Source organism: Balearica regulorum, chromosome Z (genome assembly GCF_011004875.1).
Source record: "Balearica regulorum gibbericeps isolate bBalReg1 chromosome Z, bBalReg1.pri, whole genome shotgun sequence".
NCBI classification, from domain to species: Eukaryota; Metazoa; Chordata; class Aves; order Gruiformes; family Gruidae; genus Balearica; species Balearica regulorum.
The window spans coordinates 10163878-10179916 of record NC_046220.1 but is presented as its reverse complement, the minus strand read 5'-3'; the positions used below and the strand labels follow the sequence as shown (position 1 = coordinate 10179916).

Sequence of the window (16039 nt, the reverse complement as noted above, 5' to 3'; positions counted from 1 at the left end):
ATTCTTTTTCTCTTGCTTTTTTTTTTTTAAAGAAGAAGAACCCTTCTTCTAGGTGTTCTTGTAAGAATCCAACTAACAAGAAAAATACTCTGAAATCAGAAAAGACTTTTAAATACAGATGTTGCCTTTTTATAATGCAGTGTTATACACAAAGCAAGCAGTGACTTTTTAAAGACGTACTTGCTCAAAGCAATTAATTTTTGCCCCCCACCCCAGATCTGCCATTGAGCCCTGGTTAGAGGGCAAGCTCTGTACTCTTATCTGTGCTAGAGAACACCAGACAGATGCTGTAATGACAGCGTTACCGTGCACCCACAGGAGGCCTGTAAATAGATCTTGTTTCAGGCAGTGATGCATGTCTAAATGGAGGCTCTGTGGTCTCTCCCATTTACCCTTTGGCGATATTGCAGTGTGTCCTTTTGCAATGTCAATTGCAGACAGTGTCTCAGAGCTTGCAGGTGACAGTAGAAGCAGTATGTAATCCTAGCGAGGGTGTGAGTTTTCTGCCAGGCGCCTGTTTGCGTAGTCACCTACGAGCCTGCTGTCATACTCTGTATTGCTAGTGTGTAACCCTTCGGAATATGCAGTTTCAGCTTGCAGACATTCACACAAATCCGCTAACCGCCTTTATCAAAGTGTACGTTTCCAAAAGGGATAGAAAGTTTCTTGACAGCTGATGGCAATAATATACTACTTCAATCACGAGAGGGTTGAAATGGGACTACTAAACATCGTTCAGCAAACCTCATTTAAACACAATGATAATAGAAACATTTTCACTGTGAAACAAAGAAGAACAGAACTGCTGCAAATTGCAGTGATCATGTAAAGGAATAGCAATAGGACATTGCTGTCTTCTTAAGTTGCTAGAAAATGGTAACTTATTCTGGTCTCAATCACAGATCACGTCTCTAATCCCTTTCATCTCATTCCCCTTGCTGAGCTAAAGATAAAGCAATTACAAATTTCAAAACAGATCCCCTGCTGTCAGACTGGGGTAATGCCTTCTCAAATCTAAAGTGGAACATGCTTTAAGTGGGTCACTCTTTATCTTCAAACTTTGCTTGCGTTCAAATGTGAAGTTGGGCACCTGTCCCTACCCCTCAGTTGTTAAAAGAAAGCTTGACTGCATGTGAAGTTTTGGCATCTGAGAAGGTGAAATCAAAGCGGGATGTCAAAACTTTTTTTTTAGTTTTATAGTTATATTTGGAGACCAGCACATTAAAAGGTCTCTTTGTGTTCATGTTTCAGTCCTTTCAACAATGCTGTAATGGAGTTGAGAATTTCTATGAAAGAATGGTAAGACCTGACATGATTGCTGAATGACAACAGGAAAGACAGTTACAGTCAACTGCCATTACAGTTAGATACTCAGTCTTGTAGTGGTTTGAGTTTTTTTCTATCAGGAAGGAGTAATGCATAATGCCAGGTTAGGAACAAGCGTTACTGTGTTTTCAAGGTGGTAGAGAACTATTTTTATTATGATCACTAATAGTAATTTGATGTGTTCTTCATTAGAGTATTAGCTTTTCTTATTTCTAGCTTTGTTTACCTGCGGAAGAGAAATTTCTCGCTTTGAGAAATGCACAAGTTCATATACATAGCATGTAAAGCATAGTATTCCCATTGTATTGCTTTTGTTCAGACTTCAACAGAAAAAAACCCCACAGAGTACTTTCAAATCCTCCATAAAAGGGCATTAATGTAAAACCAGTTTTAAGATCAGTCTGCCCTTGCTGAAAATACTTTTTAAAAAATCTGTGTTATCTTTAATAAATTCTCTTTTTTTCCTTTCAGTGAACACTAAAATGTATTGGAGATTGTTCTAAACTGAACCAAACAGAGCCTCAGCCTTCGGTATATGTGCTAAGAGATCCAGGTATAACTCCAGGTATTTTTGTGAAGCTGTCATTGGTTTTAGTGGGTGTTTTGTACAGTAATTGAAAGGTATATTGTGACCTGGAAAGAGTGAGTTACAGTCCTGCTATGGCTACATGTAGATAGTTGCCTGATCTTAGGCTGCCTGTAAAAAGCCCAGTATCAGACCTGTCCATCTTGTCTCGTGTCAGAACAGAAACTGACTGTAATTGATTCAGTTTTCAGTTCAGGTCCCATCAAAAGAAGAGCAAAGTAATGCAAATGTCCAGTTAATTGCTGTGTCTTGGACGGGTGAAATCTTGACTTCTCTCTTCGCTTTGCCTTAAGAGATGAAAAGCGTTTTCTTCTTGTTCAGGTTTGTCATATAAAGAATTAGTAAGGGGGACAAACTTTTGAACTGTCTTAGGGGAGAATGGTTCCACGGCTATGTCTTCTGGTTCTTCAGAGAGGTATGCCTCTATTGTGTCTCCTCCTTGTTTTCTTGTAAAGAAAATCTTCTTACTCTGTATCATGGAAGACATACAGTGCAACTAGCATAAGATCGCACTTGTAGTTTAAGTATTTTTCCAGGCAAGTAACTAGATTAGCCAAGATAGAGTAGGATTTTCAACTGACAATGGCCTTAATCTTTTGTGTTTGCAGTTTTTGTAATACGAATTAACAGTTCTGAGCTTTCTGTGTATTGACTTCGAGACCCTCATTTTGTCCAAGCTAGCCATATAATTTTCAGAAATGCTTACAGTGCTAAACTTAGAATGAGCAATCACAGTGAAAACGTCCTTGAGCATCAGTAAGAAGCATGGGAAAAGCTACATGCTTTGTGGACCTCCCTAAAGAAGAAATTGCTTGTGATTGAGAAAGAGGCAGGCTGGGTTTATGGTACTAGACTGAAATGCTTTTTTTCATCTTCCCTTTGGAAATGAAACAACTGAGGAACAGATCACCTCTGCCTGCTCCCTCTCAGGACAGGACTTAGACAAGAAATCTCTCCAAGGTCTATGAAGAAATGAATCATTCATAGGCGTAAGATTTGTCCTCACCTCCACCAAAGGAAATCCTATTTTGTGGCTTTCTCCAGCCCTTGATTCCAGCCCCAGCTGCCCTGTTGTGTCCCTTGCAGCTTGATGGCACTGGTTTGCCTCAAGTACCACAAGGGGAAGGTACATGTCAAAACACGCTCCCCTGTGCTAACCGTGTCCCCCACGGAATGTAGTGCAAGCCCCTTGTCCTCATGCCCACTCCTTGTTGGCTTTTGGCCTCAGGTGTGGGTTCGTGCAGGCCAGTGCCAATACCTTGGTAACTGCCTCGGGTAGTATCATAAAATCATTTAGGTTGGAAAAGAGCCTTAAGATCATCAAGTCCAACCGTTAACCTAGCACTTTCAGTCCTGCTTCTGCATTGGGGAAGGAAGGGATTTTAATTTGGGGTTGCTTCTCATACTCAGGTTTAATCAGTGTAACAACAAGCCAGGGCTGTTTAAATGCAAAAGAGGAGAAAAGAGGATTTTGTGTATGGTTAACTTAGTCTTTCATGTTTCACTTCAATAAGAAAAAAAATCCATGTAGATTATGTTACCTTCATTTTAAGATATGGAGAACCTTATCCCATTGATTTGGTGGAAAGCATATTCTAATGCAATATCCCTGGGTAGGTTATAAATTCTGTATGTTTCATTTGGGCATAGTACACTGGAACTTGTGAATGGTACTTCCGTGGGAATTACCTGATAGTTGGGTAAAACACCTTTGATGGGGTGGATAAATGATATGGCAGAAAGATAACATACAGCAGAATGCCTGTTCTGAGAAAAAAAAAAAAATTTCATTTTGAAAATGACAAATTTGACTTCATATCCTCTTTGGCAACTCTGCAGGGCAAGCAAATGCAGCCAACAATGGCATCTGCTGCAGGACTGACAATGCGGCTCTTGCAACCACAAACTGAATTGTTTTCTTTTATGATGTGTGAATTAGGTGCCTGGTGTTTTTTAGTTTTTATTAATAAGGTAGACTGTAGAGTTTTGGGAATGCTTCTTTTAGACCAGAATAAAGCAGTTTAGACAATGCCAGACGTAAAGCATATTTCCAAAGCAAAAACCAGAAGAAGACAGAGGTCTGCTAAGTGTAAATTCTTTGTAAGCTGCACAGATGGCCCAGCCTCACAGCAGCAGCATGATGGGGACAATACTACGTTTCCATACAGTGCAAACAATCATTGAATCACAGAATCATAGAATCGTTTAGGTTGGAAAAGATCATCAAGTCCAGCTGTTAACCTAACACTGCAAAACGGACCACTAAACCATGTCCCTAAGCACCGCATCTACATGTCTTTTAAAGATGTCCAGGGATGGTGACTTAACTACTTCCCTGGGCAGCCTGTTCCAATGCTGTGAAGAAATGTTTCCTAATATGCAATCTAAACCTCCCCTGGCACAAGTTGAAGCCATTTCCTCTTGTCCTATTGCTTGCTGCTTGGGAGAAGAGACCAACTCCCATCTAGCTACAGCCTCCTTTCAGGTAGTTGTAGAGAGCGATCAGGTCTCCCCTCAGACTCCTTTTCTCCAGGCTAAACAGCCCCAGTTCCCTCAGCCGCTCCTGGTAAGACTTGTGCTCAAGACCCTTCACCAGCTTCATTGCCCTTCTCTGGACATGCTCCAGCACCTCAATGTCCTTCTTGTAGTGAGGGACCCAAAACTGAACACAGTACTCGAGGTGTGGCCTCACCAGTGCCCCAAGTACAGGGGAGATGATCACTGCCCTAGTCCTGCTGGCCACACCAGTTCTGATACAAGCCAGGATGCTGTTGGCCTTCTTGGCCACCTGGGCACACTGCTGGCTCATATTCAGCCGGCTGTTGACCAACACCCCCAGGTCCTCTTCTGCTGGGCAGCTTGTCAGCCACTCTTCCCCAAGCCTGTAGCGTTGCCTGGGGCTGTTGTGATGACAGCCTTCTTCAGTCCTTAAACCAGGCTGAGGAGCAGCCCTGAAGGGGAACCTATTGCAAGCTGGGAGATGTAAGGAAATCAATCAGTGCAATGTGAACACTTACACAATGCAGGTATAATTAACAGCTTTTATATTTATGGACCTTGTTAATGAACTAAAATGATGAATTGCAGTTCAGTGAATTTCCTGGAATCTATAATGCAGCAATAGTAAGCAAATCTGTAAGACTTCTATTTGTCAGAGTCATCTAGCCTTTGTCTGAGGAAGTTAGACTTTGGCAGTGTGCTGTACACTGTAGTCTCTTCATGATGAATATGCTTTGGGCACTGTGCCAGGATGTAATTATTCAATATGATGAAGTGGAATCCTATCTATTTATCCTGTTTATGCTTCAAAACTCATCCTTTCATTTTATTTTCCCAGATGCCAAATGAAATTTAATATGTGTTGTTATTTGAATATAATAGTACAGTTCATGGTTTTAAATTGTACAAAAACATTTGCAGATGATAAGCTCATTGCAGACTGTCTTTGAAATGCCTTAATGGAAAAAAATTAAAAGGAGGTCTATTATTACTAATGGGTCTGTGTAGAAAGAAAAAACCCATGTCTTACACCAGTGAATGAACTGGTGGCTTAATAGGGCCATGATATGAAACAGGACAGGCTAGACTACCTTCATTAAAAATCAGCAGTTTCACTTTGTCAGTTCAGTAGTTTAGGGGCAAATGGTTTGTTTTTGCTTTTAACTAGAATGGGGCTTTACATTCTTTACCAATTACAGGATTACTTTTTTTTTAGAATGCAAAAAGTTGCTGACATTTGAAAATGAACCAGCATAGAGCATGATCTGGATGTACTTTGTGAGAAGCAGCATTCTCTAGCTTCAGTACAGCAATTGTTGGTCACAGTTAATCTGAACTCTTTTGGTTGCAAAATAACTGTTCATGTGAGTAGGCAGTGTCCTTATCTAGTGCACACTTTGCAAAGATTTATTTTCCTTTGTTTGATGGAGAATACAGAAATACAACTTTCACAGAGCGTGAAGGAACTGAGTTTTGTTTAAACACATGGGAAAGTATCTGTAAGAAAATGGGTCCCAACTGATTTGAGCAAATGAGTTGATATTATGTCTCTTAGTCACTTTCAGCAGTACCTTACTCAGTAAGTGGTTCCAAGATTTCCTGTGGAGTCCAGTTTTACTCAGGATGTCACAGTCTGGCCATTACCAGCTAGGACTTGAGTATTTACAATAATTTAGGAATACAGTGAAATTAGCATTTCACACCTTGATGCCAGTGTCACCTGTCCTGCACTGTCACTTGCCTTTAGTTCAATAGTTTGGACAAGTAGAAAGATGAGCTCTGGTTGTGTAACTGAGGAGAAACATACAGAAAATGATGCTGTTCCATGAGTTGGACAAACAAGTTTCTGATCCAAGTAGAGGGGTACACTTAACTGGAGCAGAGAAAGAGGGAGTAGCTGTGTATGGTGGGGTTTTCTTTGGGGTTGGTTGGTTGTTTTTTTGCGGTGGTGGGGTTTTTTTTCCCCCCAGAAGTTTTTTTCAGGCATTTTGGAAAGAAGAGAGTCTATGTATTTTAAAAAAATTAAATAATTCTAGCTGCAATTTAAAGGCTGGTACAATAAAGAATATATGCTGCATATCCATGTTTCTTCTCAGTATGTTATGAATTTTTTCAGCTTGAGTGAGAATTTCCCTTCATGCTGTCACAACTTACCCTTTTAACTTTGGCGGTTGTCTCCAGTGTGTCAGACAAGACAGGAGCAGTCACATAAGCAGGGCTGCGAAGGACTTGCTTTCTCTGTTGTTCTTTTTGCAGCAATGTAACCCCTGTAATAGGTCACAAGAAGCCTTGTGCTGCAATAATGTTGTTGACTACTCTGAATTTTCTACTGAAATAGCTTGGGAAAAAAAGCATCTTACCATCCTCTAAGAGATCTGTAGTAAAGAAAAAGAGTTTTACAGTTTTTAGTATGCCAAGACACAAACAACCGCTCCGCTGCACTTCAGTCAGCTTTATGGGACTTGAGTAGCTGTAGCCTAGCTGTTGTAATGTGCTTTTCCTTTTTTGTCTGAGAGATAATAGTGTAGTATCTAGCTCACAGAATTCTTTGGACAAGGTTTTTTTTTAGAATTACAAATGCCGAATTATGGAAATAAAATGTCACAAAGCTCAGAGATTAAGTGGCTTCCCTGAAGTCAGTCACCTGTCTGCCTGTGTAGCACTGGGTATAAAACAGATACTGTCTTTCCAGAGTCCTGCTCTGATGTCTCAAATGCATGGAAAGAGCAAGCCTTTTAGAAGAAACATATAGCTCTGATTTTGAGAGCACTGACCTCTACATGCGGAGGTGAAAGCCTTGTTCATTAATTTGCTTCCTTAGCAGCAGCAAGTGTCCAGCAATTGCAGAGACAGCAGGATTCAAGGCAGGCAGGGACTCCCAGAGGTTGCTGTTGCTGGATGAGCAGCATAAACAGGTGTAAACGTGGAGATACTTGGTTATGTTGTTCGCTAGTTGGGTTGGTTTTTATTTGAATGTGTTATAGAAAATGTGCCACCTCAACTGTTTCATGCCAAACAAGTCAGAGAACAGAGGCCCTACAGTAACAAGAGGGAGTGGTAAATAAATGTGTTCAAGAGTTTCTTCATCAAGTATTAAACATGTAGAGCTGATGGATTGCTCATTTTCCTTTGTCAAATGTAGAGCTGTTTTTCTAAATAAATAGCCACTTCTTTGTATTGTAAGGGAACATGGAAATCTGAACATTGTGATATTCAGTAAATTCCACTGGCTTTTCTTTCATGAGTGGAAAAGGCATCTCCTCTCAGGAAAGCTAAGGCTGCCTCTCTGCTTGTCGAAACAAAAATGCTTCCAGTGGAGCTGTTAAGAACCCCGTTCCATTAAATCCAAAACATTTCATGAGATACATTGGCATCAGTTAAGCTTTTATCAAGATATATTTTACAGTCAGTTTCTTCTGACTAGGAATCAAGAGAGAAAAAAGTCTCTGTGAGTGAAAACATAATCCTGAACTTCTGGACCTGAAAATGGGCTATTTTAAGAAAATTATATCTTGGAAAAGGTACGCAATTTCCAATGCAGAATGAAAACACAAGTTTACTGGTTTGCCAGGATATACAGTATCTGTATCGGCAGTTCTGTTTCTTGATCTAGGGCATGGATATTAGAGAAACCTAGCTGTCTTACCTCTGTTGTGCTATTAAGAGGAAAAAGGAATCCTGATTTGAGATAGAGAATCTTGTAGTGTAGAAAGGGTGGGAAATCACGATATGGAACAATGCTATTACACAAACATTGGATGCAAATACCATAATGTGAAGAAACTTCCTTGAGTAATTCAAAAGTGAATATAAACAGAACAAAAATACATAGAGATCTCAGGCTGACAGCTCTTTGTTGGAAATATTAATATATAGAGTAAAATGCTGACTCAGATAATATTTTCAGGCCCTTTGATTTTCAATGCAACTTAAAAAAAAAGTCGTCCTTCCTAACCTCCCTAAAGATGTGAGAATCTTGCAGTCACTCATAAGAATTAATAGCAAAATTTGCTTTGTGTACACATTTTCATATGGGATCCCATCTTTTAAGTTCAGTCTTACGTTACCCAGATGAGGAGTGGTAAGGAGTTACATTTAATTCAGAGTAATGTGCCTTTAATGTCATCCCACATCTGAGGTTTGAGCCTTGTACTGAAGCTGGGAGGTGCAGGTTCTAGCTATTGAATATCTAAAAAGATTAATTCTTTGTATTCTAAAGTTGGTAACTACAGCATTTCCATGTTTATTGCCAAGTTTCTTGCATTGTTAGCAAGAGGCATTTCTGGGAAGCTCCACACTGCCAGAAACAGTTCTTTGTGGAAGCGCTGTATTTAGGATTTTGCTGGATGTGGTTGATACCTTGATTAAGTACAGTGTCATCAGCTGACAGGTATTTTCTACAGCATTGTTGTACTGAATATAGTAAACTCTCTTGTGATAGCTATTTTTCGAACTGATTTCAGCAGGCTCAGGAAATGTCTGTTGTGTAATGACCTGTACAATCAATGGCATCCTTTTCAAAATGTCAGCATCTGTTTCTGACCTGAAAAAGACTTTGTTTGCATTCTAATTGCAATTGCATAACTAATAGAAAAGAAGAGATTTGTTGTTCAGAAATTCCACTTGGAAACAATTATATAATGTTTCAGAATGAAGTGGCTTAAAAAAGTAGAAGAGGTCAGCATGTTGCTGTACTCAGGAGCAATTTACTAGGTATGTGAGTGTACTTGTGCAGTTGCTCTGATTTTTATAGAAAACAATAAAGATTGATGGACTCTACTGCATCTAATTACTGTGTCCAGTGGTTCCTAAGCTGGTGAGCTGACTGAAAGCATAGCTGCCAGAAGTCAAGATTTCTTTTTCTCTTTTCCACCTGTAAGAAGTTCTTGTACCTGACAAATACAAACTTGCGTATTACACCTTCTATATCCTATTTAGGAGGGGAGGGCAGTAGGCACTATGTGGCTATAAATGAAGATGGCTATTTGAAAGAATTGTGATATTGGTTGTCATTTGGTTGCCTAACAACCACATCTGAAGTTGTCTTAAGGTGATAAGTGAATCTTTTGGGTGAAAAATCTTACATCTTCATTGTTCTACAGAGATATGTATGAAACTATTATTATTTTCTAATGTCTGCTTAGTTACAACTGTCAGAAGCAAGTCAGTGATAAGAACACATGGGATGGAATGGCAGCTAACATATTCATTTTTACAGTAATATATGAAGAATCTCAGTTTGTTTGAAACCTTTGTAATTTCTCCTGAAATAAGAACAAACTTGGAATGACATTCAATCTGTTTTGATTTTTGGTGGGGATTTTTTTCCAGTCACTATATTTATTGTATTTTTTCTACTGTTACCTTTTTCACTTTACTAGACAGCTGTGATTTAAGGAATGAATGCACAATAAACGTGGAAAAGATTAAACAAAAAGTTGGCAAGTGAAAGACATTTTTTGCAACATTGATAAAAAATGCCCCAAATGTAAATATTTTTTCCACACCAGCAAAAAAATGGCAAGCTTTCAAATTTCAGATGAAAAATTGTGTAAAATTTCATGAAAGCCTGTTCCAAATTCTTTCTTCCCCACCTTTTTCTTTGTTTGGAATGCCTTCTGGACAGTACTTGAGCTATACAAACTGTTAGAAAGTAAAGATTAACTAGAACTTTGTACCAGAGTAGGCACAGGTAAAGAGGAGCACTGAGTTCATCCAGTTGCCATCCCCAAGCTGGCAATTCAACATATAAGCATGTGAATACCATTTTTGTTGGAAATAAGTGTAACAAAACTCTTTGGGAGATCTTACAGAAAAGAAAGGGTGTATTTATTTACAAAATCTCTAAGTTGATTTTACTTGCATTCATTCTCTTATAGTTTACATTTACTCATGTTCTCACCCAGTTATTTGCAGGCACCGAGACCTGCATTCCCAAGTGGTCTGTCCAGCCCCACTTGTGTGCAATACACAGGACGAGGGCAGCCAGTGTCTGATGTTGCGTTATGTCCCTGGGATCCTTCTGGACTGGAGACAACACAATAGGTTTGGGACAGGTCTTTCATAACCTTTAGGAGGCTGCACTTCCTATGGAAATGTTCTGACCATCAGGATTTTGCTTCTCTCCTGATTGTAAAATTAGGAGAGAAACACTTCACCTGAAACACTTAATCTACTCTAGCACTTCTTTGTTTGCTTTTTAGTTATGAAGTAGCTTCTTCTTCCTGAAGGTCCTTGCAAATTTCTAATTATATGGTGAAGCAGAGAAGTTTTGCAGATTGACCCTCCTGGAGATGTACATTATTTCTGCTTTTGGTCTTCATTTGTTTCAGGGATTTTTTTTTCCATTTTAGAAACAAGATTTTATGGATTGGTTTTCTCGTTTCCCTAATAAATTGAATGCTTTTGCAAAATAAGTTTTAATGCTGACTTCAAGAAGTTTGGGTTGGGTTTTCTTTCTTTCTTTCTTTCTTTCTTTCTTTCTTTCTTTCTTTCTTTCTTTCTTTCTTTCTTTCTTTCTTTCTTTCTTTCTTTCTTTCTTTCTTTCTTTCTTTCTTTCTTTCTTTCTTTCTTTCTTTCTTTCTTTCTTTCTTTCTTTTTCTCTTTCTTTCTTTTTCTCTTTCTTTCTCTTTCTTTCTTTCTTTCTTTCTTTCTTTCTTTCTTTCTTTCTTGTTTGTTGGGGGTTTTTTTGTTTTATTGCAGGCTAAATGCTTGGAACATATGGGTAAGAGCTGATCTTATTGAACATTTACTATATTCCCATGAACATACCTAACTTCCATGCTGGATTTTATACTGAAAACTTCCAGAATGATGCAACCTCTGCTTTAAATGAGCTTGCATGAGAAGGCTAATACTACCTTAAGGATCTTTGGGAACATCTCCCATATATGGAAAACTTTTGCTGTTTAAAGATTGATATGAAGTCTGAAATAAGCTGTAGCAGTCACTATATCCTCAGGAGTGTCAGAGACCAGCAACATAGCAAGCAGGATTTAGCACACTCCCAGCAAAAATCAAGGGAAAGACAGACAAAACTTGCTCAGTGACACTTCAAATTACTTTGTATTATTGGACTCCTCTAGCATGCTGTACAACTTGGGATGGCAGCTCTTTATCAAAGAAAGCTCATGCTGCTTTCATTAATGTGCTACAGTGTGTATAAAGGCCTACTTTACCATAGATAATACCTAATATCTTTGCACCATTGGTGCCATTACAGGTGCAGTTGCTTATAAAATATCATGTCCTGTTCCTTCAGTGCATTGGTGTAAACACAGAATAACTGCAGATGTCACCTCGCTCATTGTACAGTTGTGTAATGCAGGTCTGAATTACGACTATGGGGCAGAGGCTGCAGTGATACTGCTGTTCACACAGAAAGATTAAGTTGTGCCTTTGGCTTCAGTGAACAATGTGATGGTTAAAAGTGATAATATAAACTGAGAGCAAGTTTTATACTTTGCAGGATTGTGCTCTGTATAAAGCCGGTAGGGCTGAGATTTCTGGAACTCAGTCTCTGCATTTGATACTAACTCAAGGTTTTCTGCCTTCTTCAGAGAAATACTTTTGCACTGTCTGAATTCACTAGGTGCAGAAATCATTAGTACTGACAGAGTGACGTTTGAAAAATGATTACATGGTAATGAAAAGAAAGTAGTAGGAAAAAAATGCCATTGCTGATGACAGGCAAATTAATGACATTTGGAAACGACACTCCAACAGAATCCTGGATTACTACTCTTTAATTCTTCATTGTGATGGCAAACACTTCAAAAAAGCACCCTGCCTTTTTATAATGAGAATGTTGTTGTGTTTGAAGGACTTCTTAATTAAGAAGTTGTGCATAGAAACATGGAGAAAAAGAGAGCAGAAGTAAAGACCATTTACATTATCCAAAGAAGCACATGGGAGCTTGACTGTATGCAGGAGTTCTTAAAAGTGAGGCTGAAGCCTAGGAATCTATTAAGAGTTTCTTTAATCTCATTTCCATTGCTTAGTAGTATCTGACATTATATAGTTAATTAAACAAGTGAGCCTCTGTACTGATTTTCTGAAAACTGCTGTAAAACACACCTTAACATTTTAATTCCTTTGTTGCTAATTGTTTTTTTGCTGTTTTAGTTACTCCTGAGACTGAGCAAATATTACTAACCTCAAGTAATTTTTTCTCAGCTTAAATTGGAAAGTCTTACCCTTTATTCCTGCTAAAACCGTCTTCATCATTGGTAGTTCATCGAAGAAAGATATTATGCCTCTCTGAGACCAAATCAGATAACTTCTCATTCCACTGAGTGTAAAGAATCCAACCTTTCTATGTGTAAATAACTTTTCCTTGGAGCATCTAACAATAATGATAAGGAAAATATGAGAAAATGAAGGACTAGTAGGTTCTAGTTGCACTTTCCTGCAAGTTTTGCAGTTTTCTCTGTTACAGAGAAAACCCTGTTTTTAAGATTATTCTTTGATTACAAGTCTGATCTGGCCTAAGGCCTGGCAGCAGAGGCCTTTCTTAGCTTGAAAGAGGCTGTTTTTCATTCTGAGGATCAGAGCTGAAGTGATGCTGAGCTCCTGCAGGTTCTCCTGGCATTGCCTCAGTGCCCGTCTGTTCATACCACATGCCCCAGCATTTGTTTTATGCTACCCTGGCTAAATGGACTCCTGGGATTTACAGCGTGGCTTCAGAAAACAAGAATCATATGTGAGAGATTGGCTTTAGAGGTTCGCACATTCTAGTTTTCAAAATACTAATCTTGAGGATGTGTTTGCTTACTAGCAAGTCTGCTTTTTGTTTCTGTCTTCTGGGGAGGGGGAGTTCAGTGTATGCACAAGACTGCCTCTTTAAAAAGGTCTTCAGTTCCCTGTTGCTGACAGTAAGGATCATAGTAGATGTTAAAATGGTTGTTATCAATTGCAGTGCAATGGGAATCTGGGTTCCTTGCAGCGTGGAGTAAGCTTATCACCGCCACTGTGAATGTGCCCTCAAGGTGACACGTTCACGCCTTTATGCAATAGAAACCTGCATAATGCAAAAAAAAAAAAAAAGAGTCTGTTTAACACAATGGTTATTCATATGAGAAGTGTATTTGGATGTCTTTTTATCTTGCTGCAAACCCTTAAGTTGGAAAACGATGCAATGCTTGGCTGTTACTGAATCTGATGGTAATTTGGCTTTGAGTGTAACCAAGGTAGAATTAGGCCTAATACGTTTTGAGTTCTAAAAAAACCCAATATTCTAGGATAGATATGCTATCAAATACGCAGATGTGTTTCCTGACAGTTTATCGTCAGAAATGGGCAGCAACTGTTTCTAACGGGTTTCTGGTTTCCAGTGTTGGAGAGCATTTTCCAAAACATGAGTCTAACAGATGTATCAAGTCTCCCTGATTCAGAAATCTGAAATCAGAATGCTGCTAACTGCAGCACTGAAAAATGAGGGAAACAACCTTATCCCCAGCTCTTGGGGACTGCTTTGGGTTTTAGCTCATCAATAACCATTTCTGCAAGGCAGGGGTGGCAGCCACCTGGGGTCATGCCTCTATCAAAGAGGGTGGATGGGCAAAGGGGGTTGGGCTTTTATTGTTTCTTTTGTACATGCAAAATCTAGGGACTGCGTTGATGTGGGGCACACTGGTACCTTGCTTGTTCAGTCTGAAGAAACTAAGGAAAGATGAAGGGATGGAGGGGTGGGAGGAAGGGAGACAGGGAGTGAGGAAAAGCTAGAAGAGGGGTAGGAAGTGTGTTTTTGAGTGAGACAGGAATAGTGTTAATAGGAATAAATACCAGATCTTTATATCAGTGCAAAGAGTATTTAGAAAGACCAGGATGTATGGCAAATGTGGAGGGTTTTTTCTTTGTTTTGGCTTTGTTTGTTTTTGTTAAAGCATTTAACTTGCAGTTACAAATCAAATTCTCCAAGGAGAACTGTAACAGGAGTAGAACAAGCATGGAATTAAAACCTGGTCCCAGAGGAATAGAGCCTGCATTTCACTCGTCAGGGAATAGCAAGGGGGAATATACTATGCTTGGGGAAGGATGAGTTGTTTTCTGTGTTTGCCATGATGCACAACAGCTGAAAGAAGCAGTCTTTTTCACTGACTTTTGAGGCAAGGCAAGAGCCTTACAAATACCAGCCAGAACTTCTCCATTGGTTAAAACTGCCTTTGCAGAACAACTTACCCTTTTAGAAGGTGATCCTAGAGTTTATTTGTTTTTATTTTAACAGCCCTCCCTCTGCTTGCTAGAACTGAAGTGAATAGGAATCATAAAATATTAATGCTAAATATAGACAGAAGGCACATTTACCAACCCAACTGAAGGTTTACTGAGCTTGTGCTTATTATTGAGAACCTGTGAAGTCCTAAATAATTAAACAAAAAGAGATTAAGGGAAATGTGAAAAAAATGCTATTAGATGTACTCAGAAAACCCTGTTGGTCCATGGATTACATGCTTAAACCCTCAAGAGGAAAGTGGGAGAAAAAGGAGGATAGAGAGGAAAACTTTGCTTATATGTTTAATCTCATATTTTGAAAGTTAGAGCTTGTTCAATCTTTCAGGTGGTTTTTGTTAGGGTGTTTTGGTTTGGTGGTTTTGGGTTTTTTTTTTACTAATTAAAAAAGCTTTTACCCATACTAAATATAAAAAATGTTCAAGCTGAAAATTAAAATGACTGTTGTGAAAACAAATACTTCCAGGGGTTTTAGTTCCTTCTGCCTCTGACTTCTTTCCTCTCCTCTTTTCTCTGACAAGCACACACAAAGCACGCTCTCTGTCAGCTCAGGATAGTAAAAATGGTTTTAAAAGTTCAAATAGCTTTCTGTTGAAAAGTTCTGCTTTTGAAAAGAATGCTTTTGCTGAGTTAAATTCTTCGTTACTTTAATGGCGCTATGTAATTGCAGTATGTTTGGTACTATTTTACCTGATGTAATTTTAGGTGAGGTTTCCTTGTGGCCCTTGGGGGGACATTTTGCAGTCTACAGTGTGCAAGCCTATACTTACACATATGCTGTGCTTGCACCTAAAAAAACAAGAAAGCATGCAAAGAAAATGTAGTTGCTGCAAGTTTGAGATTGACAACCAGTTGGTTTCCGTCACCTTTTTTTTTCACTGCCAGTGTAGGAGGCAACTATTTGAACAGCACTGTTTAGCTCATAACCTCAAGGAACAGAGACTGGTGTCTTCAGCCTGAGAATTCTCTTTGGTATAGGCCAGTGAAAGCTGTGATAGTGACACGCTCATTTCTGTGTGTCTTTTGTTTCTTTTGGCTTAGAAAACAGCAGGTTTTAAACCATATTAAAGCTTATCCAAACTGAAGATGAAACAAAGGCGTCTGTTCCCTAAAACTTGTATTGATTTTAACTATGTAATTGTCCCTTCACACTATAGGTTTGTTGGTCTGTGCGTAAACAAAAGATAATTTTATAAGATTGCCTGGGTAATGGGACTTCCTTTCCATTTTTTGTTCTACTGCAGTATCATACTAGCAAGTTGAACTGACATTCCCCCATACAGCTCTCCTCCCAGTTAGACCTTTGTGATTATCATCATAACTGGAGGACAGCAGGTTTTGTTAGTCAGATGCCGTTTTAGTAAATGTGGATGAGAGAATGAAGGCATTTGATTGTAT

The 16039-nt window shown here is 38.9% G+C and overlaps 1 protein-coding gene across 2 annotated transcripts in view; it reads left to right on the top strand.

Annotated features, from left to right (window-relative positions):
- The window catches only part of PLPPR1 (phospholipid phosphatase related 1), a 131077-nt gene that overhangs the window by 24359 nt on the left and 90679 nt on the right, over positions 1-16039 (top strand). Inside the window, exon 2 of one of the 2 annotated variants that reach the window (XM_075740585.1) lies at positions 1798-1879. The exons of the other annotated variant lie outside the window; for it this stretch is intronic. The gene's annotated coding sequence lies outside the window, so the exon portion shown is untranslated. The remainder of the gene's footprint in view (positions 1-1797; positions 1880-16039) is intronic. 2 annotated transcript variants of the gene reach the window in all.